The 23,246-nt window shown below is 55.8% G+C and overlaps 1 long non-coding RNA gene across 4 annotated transcripts in view; it reads right to left on the minus strand.

Annotated features, from left to right (window-relative positions):
• Window positions 1-21,000, minus strand: part of LOC140634243 (uncharacterized) — a 63,826-nt gene extending 42,826 nt beyond the window's left edge. Inside the window, exons 1-8 of one of the 4 annotated variants that reach the window (XR_012031757.1) lie at window positions 18,166-21,000; window positions 17,347-17,671; window positions 15,537-17,239; window positions 14,992-15,234; window positions 13,924-13,975; window positions 13,729-13,846; window positions 13,505-13,618; window positions 1,046-10,263 (exon numbers count right to left, since the gene is read on the minus strand). This is a non-coding gene — a long non-coding RNA (uncharacterized lncRNA). Of the gene's footprint in view, window positions 1-1,045; window positions 10,264-13,504; window positions 13,619-13,728; window positions 15,235-15,536; window positions 17,240-17,346; window positions 17,672-18,165 lie in introns of all 4 variants that reach the window. The other 3 variants (XR_012031756.1, XR_012031755.1, XR_012031754.1) reach the window with 3 other exon arrangements.
• Window positions 21,001-23,246: the final 2,246 nt, after the last annotated feature.

The following is a 23,246-nucleotide window of genomic DNA, read 5'->3' on the forward strand; positions in this document are numbered from 1 at the left end:
TGGCAGTGAGGAAGCTGTGTGTGTCACTGTGTCCCCAGCCCCCAGCCCAGTGCCTGGCTCAGGGGGGTGCCCCTGAGATAACTGCTCAATGAATAAAGAGATAAACGAGCATCTGACAGCACAAAACACTGAGCAAGACACTCTACAAGCCTGATACCAGAAAAGTCTCCAACCATTGTTGACTTATTATTATTATTATTATTTTATTTTATTTATTTATTGGAGAGAGAGAGAGAGAGAGGGAGAGTCTGGAGGCAGGAGGGGAGCACCTCGCTCCCACCACCACCATAATCGCCACAACGACACACAAAGGGCAGAGGCCATTTGCTCCAAGGAATCCAGAGGTTCGACTCTAGCGGCCAACCCAACAAGCGTCTGCTAGAGCTGCGTGATAACGTTGAGAGGGATGATCACACTGACGCTGGCCACTCTTCATTGACCATAACGAACCCCGAGACTGTGTGAGGCACCCCTCAGCCTCCAGGCATTCGCCTACTGAATCTTCCTAACAGCCCTCTGGCTATTATCCCCATTCTACAGATGAGGAAACCGAGGCTCAGAGAGACCAAGTACCTCGGCTGAGTTTCCACCACCGATGCTGATGGGCCCCAGAGACTGTATTTCTAACCACTACAATGTGTCACCTTCTCCTCTGCTGGTGTGACCACCAGCAAGCAATCCAGGCTCTAGGGCCCTCAGTTTGCACATCTGTGAAATGTGGATCGTAACTGCCTTCACGGGCAGGTTGTGAGGTGTCGGAGAGCCTGGCTCCTTGCTGGCTGATGGATAAGGGAGCTGAGCGGACCAGCCGCCACCACCAGGCCACTTCTCATCCTCTTGACGTAAAACCCAGGAACTCTGCACGCACTCAAGCCTTCACAGGCAGGGCCCGGGATTTTCTGCTCAGCTACGTGGGCCTAGGCAAGTCACTTTCAGTCCTGGGCCTCAGTTTCCTCATCTGTCAAAGGAGGAGGCGGCGGAGGCGATCTCCACAGACACAAAAGTGTTGACATCAGATTTCAAGCAGTAAAATACCAGCGCTTACCTCCGGAAGGCCTTCCACGCAGGCTGCACGGCGTCCGAAGAACTGGCCAAATGAATGCTGTAAATTTCCCCTCCTCCAAGGACCGCTCTCCTTCCACACCCTCCTTCTCGAAGGCTCACACTTTCTCTGCTTTCAGAGAGATGTTTTTCAAGCATCCCGTGTGGGGACCCAGGTGACAGCAGTGTGCAGAAGCCCAACCCCGGTGGTAATCCCCGGGCGGAAAGCAAGCGGGGGAAAAAACGTGCAGGATAAAGGCACCAAGGAGGAGGCCTCACGCCTGCTTTTCCAGCTTGGGGTGGCGGCCAAGGACGGGGCCTTGGGGGACAGCAGGTCCTCTGAGAGGGCCTCCCTGGGACTATTCCTCACCGGAACCTGGCAGGCACGGCCAGGCCAAGCAGCGATCTTGCTTGTTTGTGACATGAACACGGGCTGCACTGTTAACGCTGCTCTTCCTTCTACCCCCCACTTAGCCTCAGACAAAATACCATCTGTCCTGGGGCCTGAATTGGTGTCCCAGACCCAGAATGTGGACCTGTGAGCTGTGAGGTCAAACGAGCCCTGGCTTTGGAGTAGAAGATATAAAGGTGGGATTTGGCAAGACATGGAACAGGGCTGCTGTGTACAGTTGTTCAGCTTGTGCACTGAATAAGGGCCCCTGGAATGATGGGGTGAATCTGGTAGTGCTCTGCATACCAAGCCACAATCACCCAGAGGGGCACATTTTTCCAGCACACATAAAGGTACTCTAGGGGTTAGCAGAGGTCCTGACCTTGAATGTGAGTTTCTGCCTCTGTAATGACCCACCTGTTTTCTCCTACTGGGATATGGGGAGGATATAATCATATAACCTGTATGAACACACCTAATAATTTTTTTGTAATGAATTATGACTATTTATTTATACAAAGTCTTGTTCCACAAAGGTTTAAGGGCAGATTATGAAATTACACGTGGTTAGGTAGAAAATATGGACACATACAATTTTATGCACCGAATTAATGAGGGAAGGCAAATATGAGGTACGTGCACCAGCCCCTCCCTTCCCGTGCCTAGAGCAGACATCACTAATCAATGCAATCCGTGGTGCATATTTTCCGTGTTCTGAAAGTCGGGTTCCACCTTGGTACAAAGGTGAAAAAATTGGCCCAGGTGGTATCTAACCTGCTACACAGTAGATGTTCAATAAATGGTAGTCATTATAATTTGGAGCGAGTAGGAAAGGGACAGGGCACGTAAGCCGGGTCAGGAAGTCCTGCACTGTTCTGTGTCAGATTTAGTTCATGCATGTGCATGCACGTGCGTGTGCACACACACACACACAGACACACACACACACACCCGGTGTCCATTACTACAAAATTAAACCAGTTTCTCAGACTTCATGCAAATTGCCTACAATGAATTCTGAGTGAATTTTTCCTGTGATTTAGATAATATCCCCAGGGGCAGCCTAGAATAAGCACACAGGCAGGTTTTGATTGGTGACTTCACATCGAGCGAGCCCAGGGCATACAGTCCAAGCAGAGCGCAAGGAAAGCCCATGTAAGCCGTGTCCCCATCCACACCCAGCTCATGGGAAGGGTGCTGGGGTCACAGGAGCCAAAACTCCTACTCCTCTCTGATATCGGAAAGCAGACCTTCAAATGCCCTCAATCATTCCTGTGAATGAGGGAATCAAGCCTCTGCAGAGCAGGGAGGAGGCCCCTGTGGACCCATCTCCAAGCCCAGGAGTATCTCTGCTCCCCCTCTGCCTCCCCAGAGGTTGCTGACCACTCAGCGGTGCTTCCTGGTCCAGCTTGACCCATCAGCAGGCTGGATGGTCACCTCCAAGTCCATGGCCAAGCCCCCCAAGGAACACTGACGGAGAATTGCATCATTGGAGGGTAAGGTTTTGGGCCGCGCTATGTTCCCCACCCCACCCCCCCAGGAACCCCTTTGCAGATGCAAATACTCATGGGCACAAGGATCCAGAAGGTGGTCCTAAGGCTTGGTGGGGGTGTTGGGAACATTTAAGCAGAATTTCAAGGACAGGCTCTTCCTGCCCCGTGGTTTTGTCAGGACAGACAAAGCATGAGCTTGGGGATTAGGCACATCTCAGTCCAAACGCCCATCTGCTGATGGCTAGCTGTGTCTTTGGGAAAGTCCTTCAGCCTCCTCTGAACCGTACTTGCTCATCTGAAAAGTCAGCTTAGTAACTGAACCCCTCCTGGCGTGGTGGCAGGGGCTGAGTAAGATGTGGCGCTTCACTAAAGTAGTTGATTATTCCCGCTGTCATGACCAAAGCTAACTGACTCGTGGGTGGCTGGGCGGAGTGTGGCCTGGACTCCACAGTCCTGAGTGTGAATCCTGATTCTGACGCTGCTGGCCAAGTAACTTTGTGAGCCTCCGTTTCCCCAGGCATTAGATGGGAGGTGAGACTATTCCAAAGGCCAGCAGCCTGTAAGCATGTGGCTGCAGTCTGGCCCCAGGGAAACGGGGAAGCCCAGGGGAGCCCGTGCCTTGTATGGAGGGAGGCAGGCCCCGAGAGGGCTCCCCAGCAGCTCCCCTCCCGAGCCTGGGCCAGGGGAATGTGTAGGAGGGAGGTCCGGGGAGGGGGCCCTGGAGCTGGGAGGAACAGCCCTGGCAGGCGGGCAGCAGCGGTGACCCAGGAGGGAGGGAGAGCATTGCTCCGAGCTCATCACTCAGCAAGCTGTCTCCCCTCCAGCCCCGGAACCCTGGCGGCCTGTCCTCCCCACTTCCTGCGTGCTGGGTCAATATTGTGATTTCCACCGTGCCGCCCGCCTGGGACGGCCTGGCCCTGCACACCGCCCAGGGTCACGGGGCTGGGGGGAGACAGGGGTATGGAGAGGTCACTCGCTGCCCGGAAGATGACTCAGGTCCTGAAGGCTGCAGGCGGTGTGGCCGAGAGCCAGGAGCCCCAACGCAGCCTTACCTCCACCATCCCCTCCGGTCCACGAAGACAGGGGCTGCCTGCCACGGGGGCTGGAGGCCCAGAAACCCCACCGTGTCAGGACTGGAGCGGCACCTTATGGGGCCCATGTGCTCCTCCTATGGAAGTGGACCCGACCGAGGCCTGGAGAGGATGAGGGCTTGCCCCAGGTCCCACGGTGAGTGTGCTGCTAGACTAGGAGCTGAATCCCATCCCCTAACTCAGATCCAGACCAAGGCCCCTCTCCTACCTTCCCTTTCCGCATTGGTCTACTTACTGGCCTTTCTAGTAGGTTCATGACTGGCTTCCTCCTACACCTCTGCATGAGCACAGCAGAGAGGACAAGACCAACTGACCCGAGAACATTGGGGAGCTTCTCCAGGGGCGAACGGCCGTCAAGAGGATGCTGTTTGGGACACACACAGACTGGTTGTTATGGAGACAGTATATACAGGGACCAGCTCTAAGAACAGAGGACCTGTGGTTTCACTCCCCTCATGAGTTCATCCCACCAAGACTCAACGAGGACGGCACCTCCTCCCGGAGCCCTCACTGTCCTCCAGGGGAATCAAGCTGCTCCCCTGTCCTGCCACCTCCCACCCCTGCATCTGCCCCCCCACCCACCAAGTAGAATAGGAGTTCCTGGGGGAAAGGGCCACGGCCGTCTCACTTCCAAAACCCATGGCTCAGCCTATTACGGAGGCATCTCTGGAGCTCAGTTGACACCAGCCGAATGAAGGAAGGAAGAGATGAATAAATGGGCTCATATCCTGTCTCCCCACATCACACAATGTCCGCGGGGCAGTCACTCTACTCCTACCAGGACCACCTCTCCTGGAACCTCTTCTTCTTCCCCTTCCTCTCCTATTCTTCCTTTCTCTCCTCAGCTGTCACTTCCTCCTGGAAGCCCTCCCTGACTGTCATGCTGGAACTACACTAGCTGGCCCTGCTCTGAGTATACTCCCCTATCGATGCTCTTATCCCAGGGAAAGGTAATGGCTTATTTAATGTTCTTCCCCTCTAGGCTGAACTAGGAGTTGAGTCCCCATCTATGAGGGTGACAAGAGGCACTTGTCTCATTGTATCTCGAGCTCAGGGCCTGGTATGAGTTGGTACACGATGAATAAACCAATGAGTGAATGAATGAATGGACTCCTCCTAGAATCTGGCCCACACTAGGAGTTCGGTAAATGCTGGTAGTTGGCGATGCTGGTGATGGCGGTGGCAGCTGAGGTGGTCCAGCAGCCCCCACATCCCATCCTTTGTCCAGTATCAGCCACCCCATCTCTTTGGGACACGCCCCTCCTTCCCAATAGGACTCCACCAATCACTACGCCTCAACACCCTACTCACGTGACCCAGACCTGGTCAATGAGCATACCCCATTTCCCTGGTCCAAGAGTGGGCACATGACCCAAACGAACCCAGTCCAAGTCCTTCCTTGGGGCTGACAAGAAGCTTCTGACCGAGCTCCTTACCCCCTAGAGGGACAGAAGGAGACCAACCTCAAAGGGAAGCAGACAAGAGCAGAGAGGAGTGATGGACAGAGACCCCTGTGGCGCTGCACCCTGGTTCTAGCCCCCCAGGCTTCCCACAGCCAGGCGCCTTCCCAGACCCTCAAGTCCCCTTTTCCACTAAGAGATGCAGCCTTCTCTAACTTGCGATGGAAAGAACTCTGAATACCATAAAGCCAAGGAGAAGACAGCGAGAGGAACGGGGTGGGTTCAAGTGGAGACACAGATGCTGAGCAATGATTGGCCAGCAGACTCTGGGGACGAAAGAGTCTCCTGCTAAGGGCATACCCGGGCCCCCGCAGGCCCCTGTGGGCCGGCCAAAGGGCAAAGTTTCTGCAGGGGAGGGGTGGGCTGAGGTGGGCTTGGTGCACTTTCACTGCAAATGACAGAAACCCAACTCTGACTGGCTTATGAAGTGGGAAGAGGGATTCATCAGCTCGCATAACAAAAATGTCCTTGGGTCTCTAGCTCTAGACATGGCTGGATCCAGGTACTCAGCTGCGGTGGTCAGGGGCTGTCGCTCCGCTCCCTCCAGCTCCCTCCAGCTCTCTCCAGTTCACCACTGGATGCCCTTGGCTTGCATTCATCCCCAGCAGACTCTCCTAAACCTTGGCAGCTTTGGGCTTCTACCCCAACAGCAATCTCAACTGAAAGAGAGCACTTTACCCCCCACGGCTACCGGCTACAGCAAAACTCCCAGAGTCAAATCTGATTGGCCTTGTTTCTGTCTCGTGCCCGTCCCTAAACAGCCCTGAGATGAGGGCACTGTGACCCTCTCACTGGCCAGGCCTATGCCGCAGGTCCACTCTGCGGTGAGCCTGCCCAAAGCAGTGACCTGGAAGTTGGGGAGAAGAGGCTCCCAAAGGGTGTACACGCTGGGCAAGCAGAAGTAAAGATGTCTGCAGTCCTTGGGAAGAGGTCTTTGGCTGGAAGCTGCTCCCCACAGGAATGAAAGCCTGAGGGAGAGAAGAGGCACTCTTTGAGGAAAAGATATCATTCCTCTTGGCGAGGTTGGTCTTTGGAGGAGGGGGATCGTCCCCCCTGAAGGCAAGAGGATGGGTGGGAGGACTTCTCGGTTACTCCCAGCCCTGGAAGCCTCTGGTCTGCAGCTGTGACGCCAATTGTCTGCAGCCAGACACATTCCTGGACTGGGCTGCAAGGGTGGAGGCCAGCACTAAGCATCTAGAAGCACCTCTGGTTCTCACATCTGCACGCCCCAGGCGCGCACCTCGGGCTCCCGCATCTGCACAAACATAGGCATGAGGAGAAAAGTGCAGCCTTACCTGCACAGCTCTTTGTGGCTGAGACAATGACGCTTCTCCAAGACTCAGTTTCCTCGAGTGCGTGACGGGGGAGAAAACATCCCTGCCAACACTTTGGGGATATTAAGACCATCAAACAGACTACAGCTCTGACCAGGCTCTGGAAAGGTTAAAGCCTCTAACCAGGATGCAGGGTACTGACCCCCACCCCTCCAGCTCCACGGACACCTGCAGGGAGGTCTCCAATCCCTCCGTGCACCGTCCTTTGAAGACGGGAGAACCTGTATCTGGTCTGGAGGCACGAAGGTGGACCAAATGATGTCTCGAAATCCTTTCATGCCTTCAGTTGTTTGGTCCAGCCTAGAGATGATGTGGTCAGAGTCCCACTGGTCTGATCTCCCAGCCCCTTTGTTGTCTCTCCGGCACGTGCCGAGCGCATCATAGGAGCTCAGAAAACACATGCCCACAGAGCAGAAGGCCACAAGTGACACTTCCTCTTGCCTTCCCATCCAGTCTGCCTGCTGGTCCTGGAGACTCTCCTCCACCTCCCCCCCTTGGATCCACCCACTTCTCACCACATCCATGGTTACTAGCCTGGTCCAAGCCACTCTCTCTCTCCTGGATGACTGGCCAGCCTCCCCGGCCTGCCCGCATCCGTTCCTGCTGCCCCAGCATCCTTTCTCCACAGAGCAGCCAGGGTGATTCAACAAAACAAACAAACAAACAAACAAAAAATACATCTAATAGTTACATCAATCCCTCCCGACGGCTTCCCGGTACTCAGGAAAATATCCAAACTCTTAACTGAGGGAAAAAGATGATCTGATGTTTCTTTTTTCAAAATGTGGTAAAAGACACATAATATAAAATTTATCCTCGTAACCATTTTTTTTTCAAAGATTGTATTTATTTATTTATTGGAGGGAGAGTGCGTGAGAGAGAGGGAGCACAAGCAGGAGGAGGGGAGGGCAGAGGGAGACAGAGAGGCAGGCTAAATGGGGCTTGATCTCAGGACCCTAGGACCCCAGGACCCCAGGACCATGACCTGATCTAAGTTGAAGGCAGACGCTTAACCGACTGAGCCCCCCAGGTGCCCCTCCGTCCAACCCTCATAACCACTCTTAAGCGTATAACTCAGTCGTATTAAGTACATTCAGACTGTCGTGCTCCCAGACTTTAGGACATTTTCATCTTCCACCGTTGAAACCCCATTCCCGTTGAACAAACAACAACTCCTCATTCCCCTCACCTCCAGCCCCCGGCAACCTCTACTCTTGTCTCTACTCTTTGTCTACTCTTTGTCTCTATGAACTTGTCCGCTCCAGGTCCTCACAGAAGCGCAATCACACCGGCTCTGTATTTTTGTGGACTGGCTCGTGTCATTCAGCATAGTGTCCTCAAGGGTCGTCCAACACTGTAGTGTGCGTGAGAATCTTTCCTTTCTAAGGCTGAATAATATTCCACTGCATGTATAGTCTATACTCGGTTTCTCCACTCCTCCCTCGATGGACATTTGGGGTTTTTTTTCTACCTTTTGGCTATTGTGAGTAATCCTGCTATGAACACGGGTGTACAGATAGCTCTCTGAGTGCTGCTTTCAATTCCTTTGGACCTGTGACCAGAAGTGGAATCGGTGCATCACGTGGTAGTTCTCTTCTGAATTTTGGAGGAACAGCCACACTGTATCCCAGGGCTGCTGCACCATTTTACCCTCCCACCAGCAGCGCCCAGGGCTCCAATCTCTCTGCATCCTTACCAACTCTTGTTGATTTTTGGTTTTGTTCTGGTTTTTAATAGTAACCATCCTGATAGGCAGGGGGTGGGGTCTAATGTGTCCTGATAAGGGAAATAGCAGGACTGTGTGGGACCCCTCCGTATCATGGGACGTCTGTCATCCTCCCAGCGCTACATGCTAGTGGCACGTCCCCCAGTCCTTGGGACAACTGAGGGGCATTCACTGGGAAAGGTGGTGCACCCCTGGCTGAGAACCATCAGTCCTGCTCACTTCCTCTGCCTCGACTCAGACAGCACTCCCTCTGGCTCACCGCCCCAGCCACTCTGGCCTTTCTGTTCTTCGGTCATGCCAACATCAGTCTTGCCACGGGGCCTTTGCACTTGCCATCCTTCTGTCTTGCACATCTGCTAGATTCTCACATGACAGATCTCAATCTTCAGGTCTCGGTTCAAATGTCCTCTTCCCAGGGAGCCCTTCTTGGACCTCCCCACCTAAGGAAGCCTCCTTGCTCTCTGTCACATGACCATGTGTGTTGTCACTTTCCACCATCTGAAATTACCTTCTTGGTTGTTGGCATGCTCACTGTCTCTCCATCAAAACCAAGTTCCCCAAGAGCAGACCTTCTCTTTCTCCTTCCCTTGTGTCACCCTGGCAGCTAGAGCAGTGCCCTGGGTGGAATGCCTGTTGACCAAGTGAATGGCTGGGGCACCCAGCGACAGAGCTGAAAGGGAGATCACCCACTCTTGCCACTGCTGTGTTCACAGAGGGGATCGTGAGGCCCAGAAAAGGGAAAGGACTTGATCAAGGTCATACAAGGTCAGTCCCTGGTGTTGTGAGCCAAGCCTGGTGCTCTTGCTCCAACGTCTCACACCTGGAGGCCCTCAGTGCCAAGGTTGGCGCCCAGATGGTGAAAACCACAGGCTGTTGGCCTGCGTGGGATGCAGTCCATTGTCTCCAGCCTGTGGATTTTTCCCCTTCCATGTGGGGTCCATGTTCTTTCTTTGGGGACTAGAAGATACCGCTGACCTGCTTGGAGGCCAAGCAGTATGAAAATCCAGTCTTTTCACTGCAGAACCTGTTCAGCTGGGTGAGAGACTCCCAGAGGCCACGGGGACCCAAGGCTGCCTGCAACCTGCCAGTGCTCCCAGGCCCAACCCCACACACAGCTGAGTGCAGACCGTGGAGTGGGCCTCCACGGGGGTGCCTGTCACCCCTCCCTCTCTTCTCTCCTCCTGCTCCACCCCCTGCCTCTCCATCCTAAAGGAATACAGTTGAATTTAGGTGTATAAACTGCACAATCGATGTGTCCTCCTTTTGAAAAGGCCATAGCTGCCCCCACCCAGCTTCCTTTACATCAATTCCACAGAATGAAACTTTGGCCTCCTTGGTGGGCGGAGCTCTCAACCAGCCTTAACCTGGCGTGGGTTGGAAGGTACTTCTCCAGCCAGGCAGCTTAGTGCCGGGCCAGGCTGATGTGGGGTCATATCCCAGCTGAGCCCCCGCAGGCCTGAACCAGGTGACCGGTTCCTGGGGCTGGGGTTTCCTCGTCTGCAAGGGTGCAGCTACCTCAGGAGTGTTTGGGGCACAAGGATACTTGTACAAGACAGCACCGTCCGTCCTGGCACATAAGTGAGGACTCCATTAGTCACCGTTCCCGTCCAGCGGTTGGGAAGACTGCGGGGCACTGTCCTCACTCACCAGCCTTGCCCAAACTCCCTGAGGAAGTTCCTCCCATTTCCATTTCCAGAGGATCGGACAAGACTCAACAGTCATTGCTTCTAGAGGAAAAGAAAAATAAAAATGACATAAATGCAGTAATGCTGATGAATATGGCCCCACTTCTGGAGCACTGATGACATGCAAGGTGCCGTTCTGAGCCCTCTGCAGATGATAACAGATGGAATGCCCATGGCCACCCTGGAAGCAGGTATTATTTTATCCCCATTCAACAGAAGAAGAAACAGAGGCACAGAAAAGTTTATCAAGTTGTCCAAGGTCATAAGGCTAAAAGTGGCCGGGCCAGGTGGCCTGAAGCCAAGACGAAGAGTACACAAAGGCCATGGGGCACCAGAAGGATGCCCGGCCCAGCCTGGAGGTTTAGGTGGGCTTTGCTCCCAGGGCCTGAAAAGGGAGGTGACACTCTGCTCTAGTGTCATCTTCTTAAAGAGGTCCCTTCACTGACCACACCCCCAAAACCAGCAATCCCTCCCCTCCAACTGCCTTTGCCCTGCTTTATTTCCCCCACAGTCCAGAGCATCATCCTTTTTTTTTTTTTAAAGATTTATTTATTTATTCATGAGAGACCCAGAGAGAGGCAGAGACACAGGCAGAGGGAGAAGCAGGCTCCCCACAGGGAGTCTGATGCAGGACTTGATCCTGGGACTCCAGGGTCACACCCTGAGCTGAAGGCAGATGCTTAGCCGCTGAGCCACCCAGGTGTCCCCCAGAGCATCATCTGACAAAAGTTTACGGGGCTGCAGAAGTGGACAGAGGCCAGTCAGGAAGGGCCTAGTAAGGTGGGGTGTAGATTTTGGACTTTCTCCTTGGGTCCCCAGGAAGAGCAAGGAAGATAATAGGACGACAGCCCCACAACACATACACACACACACACACACACACACACACACACTCCTTGCCCCAAAGAAGGATTTTGGCAGTTATCCAAAGGGGCAGCCTTCCATCCACACAAGGATCAAATCCAGAGCCTGGTCCTCTGGACCAGGACAGGACTGAGCCATAGTGATAATAAGGCGAGGGCAACAGGAGCCTGCCCGTGGAGCGCCCATGGTTCTACAGGAGACACAGGTGGACTCACAGTACAATGGCCTTTTGTAGACCAGGTGGCTCGTCCACAAGTGATGCCAGACCAAGGCATGCCTCCACACCTCTGCTTATACTGCCCCTGCCTCCTGGAATGCCATCCACCCATCTAGCAAATATTTATTAAGCTCCTGTTATATACCAGGCATTGGGAAAACAGGGACAATCCAAGGTGGATAGAGTTCCTGCCTTCACAGAGCCCTGGAATGCCTAGAAAACTCCTGTCCATGCCTCAAAACCCTATTCCAATACCCTCTCTCCAGCATGAAGCCTTCTTTGACTCCCCCAAGTAGTAAGCTGCTTGCTCTCCAGTGTTTTTCTTGATATCCTAGGACTTTAAGTGTAGAAGAAAGAGGAAGGGAACAACCAGCCACTGAAAACTCACTGTGTACCAGTCCCCAGCCTGGGGACTTCACAGGCCGTATCCCACCTTGGCTCTCCGTAAGCCTGCCAGGGAGGAAATGGTCTCCCTTTTCACAGATGAGAAAATGGGCTCAGAGAGGTTTACTCTCTGGCCGAGGGTCACACAGTCAGCTGGCGAATGGTCACACTACAGGGTTGGCCGTTGCCCAAGCTGTGAGCACCCTGCAGACGGGGGGTGGGCCTTGTGGACATCACCCGCTGCCCTCAGGCCCCAGCACAGGCAGGCCGCCCAGTGGGGTGCTCCAGGTGTGGAGGGAGTGGGCCGAAGGCGCCCTGGAGCCCGGCTAGGGCTGCGCTGCCTTCCTTGGGGCCTAGGTGGCGATGTGCGCCCTCCGTCTCCCCAGCCCCTGCAGGCATCCACCTTCAGCTCCCAGCTCCCGATCCCTGGCCTGGAGAGCACTCTCCCCTTCTCCCCTCGCCCTAGCTACCTCTGCCTGGCATCCTCCCGCACCTGATGGGGGCTCCCCCTCCCGGATGGTCATGACCGCAGGAGGGCCTCAGCGCAGGCCAAATCTCCTTCCCCCAAAATGTTGTGGAGGACCTCACTCTTCGCCAGAGTCAGCCCCAGGAAGCCCACCGGCTCAGGTGCCAGGGACGCTCCCCTGCCGGCCTCCCCTTCCCTGTTGCTCCAGGGGGGCCTCCCCACACCCTGCGAGGCTAAGACCTCTCCGAAGCTCCTGAGACCAAGTCAGAACATCTCAGTGACTCCTTAGGGCCCAGTGGAGGCGGGGAGCGAGAGAGGACGGCGACAGGACCTTGTCCAAAGCGCCCAGGAGTCGGGCCAGAGCTGGGATAGAACCTAGATTTCTTGATCTGTGCTCTCAGCAGTCTCCAGCACCGTTTGAAGCTGTTTCTCCAGGGCCCCGGGGGCGACTGAAGAAAAATGCAGTCTGACCAGTTATCTGCTGTGCTACTAATAAAAATAACAACAACTCCCCTCTCCGCCTGGAAGTCGGCCTTTTACCTACATTACCTCCCCTGCCAGGGGAGATGGGTGCTGCTGCCCCTCACATTGCTGAGGCCTGGAGAGGAGGGGTGTGCGTGGGTCCCAGCTCCCTGGCCCGGGGTCCCACCCAAGGGAGGGTTGGGGGTGGGGAATAGGGAGGAGAGCTGGGTTTTAGGGAGGGGGGAGGCCGTCAAGTTGTGAAGTACAGGTGGGGGACGCTAGGAGTGCTCCTCCACCTACCAGATGGTTTTACACCGTCCCCCCCTACACACACTGAACCTCTTTCAAAGCAGCAGCCAGGCTCTGCCTGGGGCCAGACTACCTCTCCTTGCTCCCTACCCCCTCAGCTGCAGTCCCCACAGAGCCATCTGGGCCTCCACTGACCATCGGGGATCTGGGTACTATGTACCCTTGGGCAAGCTCCTTCCCCTGTCTTGGACTCAGTTTCCCCATCTGTTTAATGAGTGAGTTGGGCTTTGAGTTTGGCCTTCCAGGTCGCATGGTCTGACCTCTCTGAGGAGAAGTATAAGGCAAGAGCAACACAGGAAAATGGGAACGGCTGCGTATGGGGCATCTGGCAGGTGTTGGGCACCAGGCGCTGGCTTCTTTGCTGGTGGCACAGGGTGGCCAAAGGCACAGGTTGCCCAGGAGGCTCAGGGTTAAAGGGCATTACCCTCCCCCAACCTTCCTGGGCCTCTGTTGCCTTATCTATCTAGTCAGGACAATAAAACTACTTCATAGGGGTGTAAGGAGAAGCCCACTGTGCTGACGCATATGATGTGCTTCAAACAGCTCCCACCACAGAAGCACTCAAAAGTTACTATCATCACCGTCACCATCGCCATCATCACCATCATCCTTGTCATCCTCGTCATCTGGGTCATCACGATCATCACCGCCGTTGTCACAACTGTCTATCCCTTCCTTCTGGTCTGTTCCAGTCCCTGCAGGGATCAGTCCATAGAGAAAGCCCCTGACTGGGCGCCAGAAAAGCCTGGGCTCTGCTCCCATCTCTGCCCCCCCACGCCTCAGTGTCTTCACCTGAAAAACTGACCAAATAAGATGTGTGGAAACTATCCTGGGCACACAGCAAGGTCACGCACGGAAAGGTTCCTAGCACGGGGCACGGCAGTGGGAAGCTCCTGGTGCACACTTGTTTCCTTTCTCCTTTACTGAATCAAAGTACAATTTTCTGACAGAGCCGAGCAAGCATGCAGTAACACCCCAGCTAATATTCCCGAGTGCTTACCTTGTGCCTGACGTCGTGCCTGATTTAAGTTACTTCGTTCTCCTAGATGCCACTGTGAGGTGGACAGAGACATTATGCCCGTTGTACAGACAGAAACTGAGCCATGGAGAAGCAAAATGCCATTTTCTGGAAGCCTCCAGGGCTGCTCAAAGCCCACCCAGAGTGAGCCAGGCAGCTTCAAAACCCTTCCCTCTGCTGCCTTCTCCAGCGCTCCCACCAATGCTGCAAGGTAGCAACTGTCATTGTTCCTATTCTACAGGTGAGAAACTCAGACACAGAGAGGGGAAGTCATGCCTCCAGTGAACCAATGACTGAGTCAGGATTCGAACCCAGGTCTGGGTAACTCTTCTACCTGGTTCCCTTACGGCACCAGAGCCCACCTGGAATCTGGCACACCCACGAGGCCTCCGCAGCACCCAGGGGGTGCAGGCCAGACATCCCTGGCTCCAGGCGGCTATGGGGAGGTGAGTCCTTATATTTAGTACCCCCGGGCCCAGGAGCTGGAGGTCTCAGCTGGGGGAAAGCTACACTCTCTTAGGAGGGCAAACAGTGTTGCTCCCCCAGCCCCACCAGCGTTCCAGACATCAGGGAACAGGTGCACGGATCCCCGGGCCTGGGCTAGGTGAGGGGGGAACTCTTTTGGCAGCCAGAGCCCTGCGTGAACAAGAAGAAACCCAGCCTGCAGCCCCTTGGCCCTGGCAGGAGATTAACAAAACAAATACCCGAGCAATCTCAATTTCAACACTCGGGGAGGGGGGCCTAGTGTCAGGGCCCAGGGGGAGGGAGGGAAATGCAGAGACATTTTACCACCTAAATAACTTTCCCTCTGTTTAGTTTCACACGAACATACACTCAAGTGCACGCTCACGCACTCTCTCTCCCTCTTTTTACATTTTTATTTTATTTTTACAAATGCTCAAACTTTCCTGCCACAAATTATTCTTGGCCGGGTTACAAGTAGAAAGGCCGTGTGTATCCTTCACTTGACAAAAAGAGAGGGGAGGGGGGAATGTGCGGGCTCTTATGAAATATTTTGGTTGTGGGTTTGAGGTGGGATTTCTTCCTTACTTTTCCCGACTGTGCCTTCGCCTGGGAGGGAGGGTAGGAGCGTTGGCCTCCTGGGCATAAGCAGCCTCCACGCTGGTCTCCATCCTTCCACTGGCGGCCGCTGTGCCTGCTTACCTCCAGCTGCCCCAATGGGGTCCTGAGGCTCTGGTTTCACCAAGCTGATTCGGAATGGCATTCGGGAAAGGCAGACTGGAGCTGGCGTGGGGGGGCATCTCCCTGCGCTGGAGAGTCCTGTCTGGAGGCCTGGGGGCCAGGACACAGGTCCCCAAGTCCCCAGGTGGTCTCATCCCTCTCTACCCGGGACCCAAGAAAGGGGCTGGCCCTGGGCCCTCCCCAGCCATGCAGAGGGGGGTGAGCTATCCAGTCACCCCACTCCCCATCCCGCAGTCTCCCCCATGCCCGCAGATTTGGCTCCTGCCCCTCCCATCCTGCCCCCCACCCCACTTCACCTCACCACTCTGCTCCCCCCACTCCTACCCCCACCGGCCCCATCAAGTTCTTCGCTCCGGCCACGTCATTTCTCAAACACACTGAGCATTTCCCACCTCAGGGCCTTGGCCAGTGCTCTTCCCTCTTCCCAGAACTCCCTCCCCTCCGCTCTCCTGTGAATCGTCCTGGGCTCAGCTGGATGGCCACCTCCTAGGAGAGACTTTCCTGACAAGCAAGGACCTTGTCATTTGCCATCTCGGCCCCTTGTTGGCTTTCTTCACGGCAGGCAGTTTGTTCGAGGTTGCCCTGTCCACGCTCTCGTTTTGCTCTGGTCCTGGTCCTCCCCCCACCGCGTGAATAAACAACCAAGCGAGGGAGGGAATGAGCAAACGAAGAACTGAATGAATCAGTGAGGTCCTGAAGGCTGGACCAATATTCCGTTCCTTCCTTCCACTGACAATTAACCCCAGGTTGTCCAAGGCTGTCCTCTGCGAGGGCTGCCTTTCCCGAAGCTGGTTCAGAAGGCGCTGGCTAGAGGCATCTGGGGTCCACCAGGCCGGTGGGGGTCTCTGACTAGGCTCTGGGCCCCCCAGGGACCCCATTGCATCACCAAAAAACGTTTCCTAGCCATTGCTGACAAAAGCAAAATCACACATAGCCACGGCCAGGTGAATGCGCGCCCACTTCTGTGCCCAGGGCCTCAGGGTCAGGCCACACTCATTCCGTCAGAGAGAATTTATAAAAACCGTGCAGGGATCCCTGGGTGGCGCAGCGGTTTGGCGCCTGCCTTTGGCCTGGGGCGCGATCCTGGAGACCCGGGATCGAATCCCACATCGGGTTCCCGGTGCATGGAGCCTGCTTCTCCCTCTGCCTATGTCTCTGCCTCTCTCTCTCTCTCTCTGTGACTATCATAAATAAATAAAAATTAAAAAATAAATAAAAAAATAAAAAAATAAAAAAAAAAATAAAAACCGTGCAGATTTACATAGATGGTGTTATGAACTTCTCAACGCTCTCAAGGCTCACACCTTCAGAGGTGCTGTGGGGGAAGAGATTACAGATGAGGAACCCGGGGTCGGCGGCGGGGGGCCCAGAGGCGCACAGAGCACCCTCGTCATCGCCTCTGCGCCATCGCTGGGCCTGTCCTTCTGCTTTGACCGTGACTGCATGGCTGTCCACCTTCCCCGGCTGCGTGGCGCAGACATTTGGAAGCTGGCCTCGGTGCCTCCCTCCCCCACAACTCCACACCCGAGCAGCCTGAGCCCCGTGGGGCCTGCGCCTGGCGCCTCATCCATCCCACTGCTCCTCCCGTGTCCCGGGATTACCGTTATCAGCCTCGACTTGTCCGGCCACAGGGGAGCAGACAAAAAAAAAAAAAGTGGCCTCTGATGCCGCCTCGGGAACTGTGTCATTTTATTAGTGACAAGCAAGTTTATGGAGCTCTGCGGTGTATAATTATGCTCTCATTTTATCGATCAGCAGCTTGAGGTTGGAACTTTCTCATCCCTTAATGGAAACCCTGCTGCTCCTCTCCGCCAATTACAGTGGAAATTAATGGCTACTTACTTATGATTATGCTCATGAGCAATCATCCGGGGGCAGGTTACATGTGAACCATGAGGAACAAAACTGTGGCTCTTCAGACGGGGTGTCCAGCCAGCCTCCTGGCCAGCACCCACTTGCCCTGGTCAAGACCTTCAGAGGGTTGCCTGATGGTTATGTGGGAGGAGTGGAGTACGGTGTCCTTGCTTGGATGGATCGTCAGCGTTCTTTCACCCGTCCCCGGCTGGGGAGGACGGAGATTAGTGGTGTGTTTGGGCTGTGGGGAGATGGGCAAGAAGAGATGCCAAGTAGGAGAGCAGAGGCCCCCAGACTGGAGGGAACCACGCAGGGCGAGGGCAGGAGATGGGAGGAGGCAGAGGCTACCTTTGCTAAACACCTTCTCGGTCTTCGGAGTTGTGGGTGCTGCCTCCGTCCCGTACAGGCACCTGCTGAGTGCTGGGCCACAGCGTGGAACAGAACAGGCAGGAGGAATATCTGTCTGCAGGAAGCTTCTCATTCTCATGGGCAGCAATGGGCAATGAGAGGAGAACATACGCTAACCATGGGGTTTTGGATCAGGAGCAAATGAAACAGATCAATGGAACAGAAGGAAGAGAAGCCAAGCCTCAAGACGAGACGTGGAAGCCCGAAGGGGAAACATCTTCATGATCCTGGGTAGGGAGGCCCTTCCTCAGCAAGGCACAAAACCCTGAAGCCAGAAAGAAGAAACAGATGAATTTAAAAATATGTAAACATTAAGCCTTGAGGAATAAGGCCTGGACAGAGTGGCTGGGGGTGGGGAGGGGTGAGAGCGATGTCCACCAGGCTCACAGTCCTGGGGCACCCCTGGACACAGCCTTGGCCCACATGTGTACCCGCCCCTGCCACTCCCTGCTCCCCTCCACCCCTAAGAGACATACCAGGGGCAGGACCTGAGGTCTCCCAGCCCTGTTCTCAGCCCCACCGCCCACCCCATCGGGGGACTCTGGGCTCTGGCCACCCCTGGCCTGGACAGCTACTCAGCCCCAACCCCTGCTCAGTCCCCCACTGAGAGGGCAGGTGAAATGGGCCGCCTGGGCCCTGAGGAAGGGACCTGTCCCAGCTCTGCCCGGGTCTGTCCAGGGCCTCCCTCACCATGCTGAGGATGTCACGTCTCCCTCTCTATGGCTGCCTTCCCTGCCGCCACCCCATCCCCACTCCCACCTGGACATCCTGAGGACTGCTCCACCCCGGCCCCAGAGCCACCAGCCTCTTCAAAGATGTGCTGAACATTGTCCCTTGAGTGGTCTTCCAGGATCTGCCAAGAGGCCCTCCCCAGCTCAGCAGCTCACTCGCCTGTGGTCACACAGCCAGGAGGTGCAGGCAGGATCCGAACCCAGCTCTGGCTGGCTCTACCCTCCTTTCTCCCTCTGCACCTGCCCACTGGTGACCAGCCTGCAGGCCATACCCAGATCCTGCCTGGAAGCTGGACTGCCTCACCTCTTGGAACCAGAGACAAGTTGAAATTGTGGGGATGCCCAGATCCCTAAAACACAAGAGTGGGGTCTAGGTATATGAGGCAGGGAGGAAGGAAGGAGAAGCCTGCAGGCTGAGACAGAAAGGACAGAGGAACAGGAGTGTTGACTGAGAGGAACAGAGGCAGAACCAGGGGCAGGGATGTGAGCTTGGGCCTAGAGCCCCAGTGGCGTGCCCTGGACCCTTCCCTGCAGGACAGGATGCCCTCAGCGCACCTGTGGCACAAGGGAGCCAGGCCGCTCAGTGGCAGGGACGGGGCAGCAGGGCCCAGCAAGGCCATGTGGGAGAAAGAAGCTTCCTGCACTCCAGGGTTACTGCGCCCTGCTACCCCACACCGGCCTGAAGCCCCCCTGGCCAGCCCTCCCGCTGCAGCCCCCAGGTGCGGAGGAGGGAGTCTCTCCAGGGAAGCAAGCAGATCAAAAGGAGGAGCAGCGGCTCAATCACCAGCATGTGCCTCCCTCCCTCTCTCCACGCACCAGGAAGCCTTCCCACAGCAGCTCCGATGTGGTTCAAGGACTCCAGGGAGGTCCCAGCCCAGTGCAGCTCCTTCCAGCCATTGCCCGGTCCCTCTGCCAGGCTCAGGCTGTCTCCCACGTGGGTCTCAGCTACCCTTCCCACCCTGCCACTGGGCACATGCACGCACTGCCGTGCACAGGTGATGCACACACCCCAGAGCAAGCGGCTGTGCACACCCACTCTCTCTATCCTTGCCCAAACAATGGCCATCTCAGAGGACAGCGTGCCTGGGGCCTTGGGCTGCACAGATCACCCCCCGACACACACCTTCTCCCTGACACTTGTCCTGGGGAAACTGCATTGATGTGAACACCAGTGCCCTACTACAGGGAGAATGGGGAAACGCCATGAGGCGACGCGGGGCACCGTCGTCAGGCCCCCAGGCATGCTTCCTGGACGTGTGGGTCAGTCTTCAGACCTCAACTCCTCCTTGCCTGTACTTTCCTGGGCAAGTAGCAACCAGCAGCCATGCAGGGAACACAGCGTGGAGCTGGCTTCAGTGCCAGCTTTGCCCTGTCTGTGTGGCCTGGGCAACTCACTCAACCTCTCTGAGCCTCAGAATCCTCATTTATGATTGAAGAGGAGCCAGGCATGTAGGAAATACCACTTTCCTAAGCCCTACCCAGTGGAGGAAAGTGAATTGTTCAAAAGGTCTCCCCCCGCATTTCAGGGTTGATGGGAACAGTCATCATAACGGGCAGCCGGCCTAGTCTAAGTTGGGCACGTGCGCCGTCTCATTCGGTGCCCACAGCTGCCCCGCCAGGGAGGGCCCCCTATCGTTTCTGCTTGGCACATGGCATGCCACCACTCAGAGTGGTTGCAGCTGGCCTTGATGATCCGAGATTGCACAAAGCTGCACACCCAGGTCCGCCAGTGGACCTCTGGAACTGTCACCTTACCCCTCATGCCTCCCCTGTGCTGCGGCGTGGGACTGGGGCCCCCCTGCTTACGGTCCCTGGCCACATCAGGGTGCACACGCACACGGACACATCCGAGCAAACGCACAATGTGGCTCCCACGTAAGCTGGGCTCTAGATGCTCTCCAAACACTAATGGCTCTGACCTGTGTCTCTCCAGCTCCAGGTGTGGCCTGTCAAATCCCCTGAGGGCTAATAATTACGTCGAACTCAGCATCTCTGAGATGGGCCTTCCCTTGCCCACCCAAGGCACCATCACCAGTCACTACCATCACGCATCAGCCTCCTCACTGGTCTCCCTGCCTCCCCTTAGTCCCGAGTGACCCTGCTTCAAGTCCTGCAATGGCTCCCCTGCCACTCAGAGCAAAAGCCAAAAGCTCCCCACACGCGATCTTGTGGCCCCGTGACTTTGCTGACTCCTCTCCTCCCGTTCACTCTGCTCCAGCCATACTGGCTTCTCTGCTGTCCCTAGAACACCCTAAGTGCATTCCCACCTCAGGGCCTTTGCACTCGCGACACCCTTGCCTGGGCCACCCTTCCTCCAGACAGCCACGGGTCTCCCTGCCTCTCACCCCTCAGGTCCCATCAGCCCTCAAAGGTCCCATTGGCGAGGCCCTCGTGTCCAGCCACTTAGAATAACCCTCCCAGCCCCATGGTCCCTCTCCCCTCACTGCTTTCCACTATTTCCCTAGCACTTATCATCCCCTAGCATGTTACTAATTCGTATTGTTGTTTAATGCCCATCTCATCTCAGGAGGACACGCACTCCTGTGAGACCAGGCATCTCCGTCTGTTCATCTCCTATTGTGCTTGGAGCCTAGAACAGTGCCTGGCACATGGTAGACCCTTAATAAATATCTTTGCTGGAAGGAAGGAAAGGGAGGGAGGGAGGGAGGAGGGGAAGGAGGGAGGAATGTCATCAGAGTGGTGGAGTGGAGGCTGAAGAAAGTAGGGCGGGGAGAGGAAGGGAAAAGAGGAGGAAAGGGATCAGATCAGCACAGGAACAGACATGAGACAGATGCACAGCTGTGGCCCAGCTTTCAGAGATGGATAGGTCAGACCGCACACACGCACATGTGCACACACCCATGATGCATCCCTAAATATGCATATACGTGCAAATCCACCCCTGTACACATGCATACCCACACAGGGCCCTCTAGCAGTACCCCATTCCAGCCCCGCACCCCTCATCCCCTCCACCCTACCCCTGCCCTCCACCCCTTCCCAGGCAGGGAGAGACACTTCTCCAGGGGGCCCCACTGAGTGGGGCAGGAAAGCACCAGCTCCTTCTCAGAGCTGATTTGGCTCAGAGTCCCTGCTTGTAATCTGCTCCTGGATCAGTGCTCACAGGGGCACTGGCCCTGGCCTGAGGGCAGGACCCTCACCTTCTCCCAGGAAGTCCCACAGAGTGCCCCCACCCTGAGTCCCTACTCAGCTGTGGCTCCATCCCCTTCCCCTGACCAGTATAACCTGCTCAGCTGAATTCTTGCTGGGCATTTTCAAACAATTCCAATTATTTGGGGGAGGAGTGAGACTGTGACTCCCAGGAGGGGCTTGGGGGGAGAGGAGGGAGAACAGGGGACCCCCTCCAGGATGGGGCAGCCTCTAAGTCGCTAGTTCTGCAACCAAGAGCCCCCCGGCCCTGTCCCACCCTCACAGCCTCGGTTCTCTGAAAATAGCAGATTCAAACGCCCAGGCCTGTGCGCCCGCAGTGCCTCCTGCCTCGAGGGTCCTCCCCGCACTTCCCCACTAGCAATCTCCTCCACCTCCTTCAAGGCCTCCGTCAGGTGTCTGACACCCTCCACCTGTCCTCATCTCTGTTATCCGTGCCTGTTTAGGTGTCTGCCTCCCCAGCCAGAGGGGGGTCTTTGAGGGCGGAAAGCACGATGATGCATCCATACCTTCAGCAGATCCCAGCACGGGCCTGGCTCAGAGCATGGGCCCCGGAAATTTGTTCTCAGAATGTGAGAATGGGATGGGAAGGGCATACAGGGGCCTGGACCAGTGGCCAGGGTCCTGGGTCACTCACTACTTTGCTTGTGACCCTGGGCAAGTCACCCACCCTCTCTGTCCTGCCATCCCTACCAGGGCTGCGGGGGCCTGTCCCTGAGACCACTGTCCCTTTCTCCAGGACTGCTGCTGTCTCACCCATTATTGTGCCAGCACCATCATGAGCACCCACACACCTTCTACATCACCCTGTCTGCACGCAGGGGTTTTGTTTTCCAAAGCAGAGCTGCACCTTGCCCCTCTCTGGACCCCTATCAACCAGCAGAGATCCCAGCACATTCTGGAAGCTCCATGTTGTAGACAGAAGGAAGCACCCTTAGTTTGGTCCCATTCCCTTGAGCTGGCATTCCCAGTAGAGAAAGCTAGAACAGGGCAGGGCCCAAGCTCTAGGATGATCCCAATGACCTCATGTTGCTGTCCCGGCCCTGGCTGCCTAGGACCAGCAGGGCCACCAACTGAACGATTTCTCTCGGAGTCCCTATGTTATTCTACGGGAGCTGGGGGGAACCTCCAGCCCGAATTTCCAGACTCACAGAGCATGTGAGTCACAATGAGAACTCAGAGAGTGAAGCCCCCAGCCTCAGTTTCCCTGTCGGTAAACCAGAGGCCATGTTCCTGCCTTTCAAGGCTGTTGGGAAAATGAAGGAAGTGACAGCAGAGGAGGCAGCTGGCCCAGTGCCTGACATCTGACAGGAGACACCCCTCAATCCTCCCAGCCCCTCTCCTCAGTGCCGCACGACTGCTGGCAATATGAGTACTGGTACTTCTCTAGGGTTCGGGCTCTGGGTGGGGGGGTGTTACACCTTAAAATGCTTTATTCTTGTCCTAGACATGGTCCCTAGATTATCTCATTGGCCTGTCACATCAGCCCTAAGAGGAAGAGTCTGCATCCCCATTTTACAGATAAACAAATGGGGACTCACTCAAAGTTACCCAGCCAAGAGCAAAGAGCCTGAGGCGATCGGCTCCCGTGACTGCCTCGGCAGGGAGGGGGCTCGAGGGATGTCATGAAGGCCAGGTCAGACCTGGCGCCTGGACCCAATGCCACCACCCTGCTGGGCAGCAGGACACTGGAGCCTGGAAAGATCCAGCGTGGATGCCGCCTAGGAAAGAGGTCCACACAGCTGCTCAGACTGGTGAGCCCAGGCTGCGTGGGGAAGCTCTTCCCACCCAGTAATCTCAGTCAGGATTTGGGCAACTTGTGGTTCGGGGGTCATCCCTGCTGCCCCCGACCCTCACATTCATCAGGGCGACAGGAAGACAGAGATGCTAAGCCAGGCCCCACCTCTTAGACCACTTCCTCTAGAAGATTAGGATGCCTGG

This window comes from Canis lupus, chromosome 5 (assembly GCF_048164855.1).
Source record: "Canis lupus baileyi chromosome 5, mCanLup2.hap1, whole genome shotgun sequence".
NCBI lineage: Eukaryota > Metazoa > Chordata > Mammalia > Carnivora > Canidae > Canis > Canis lupus.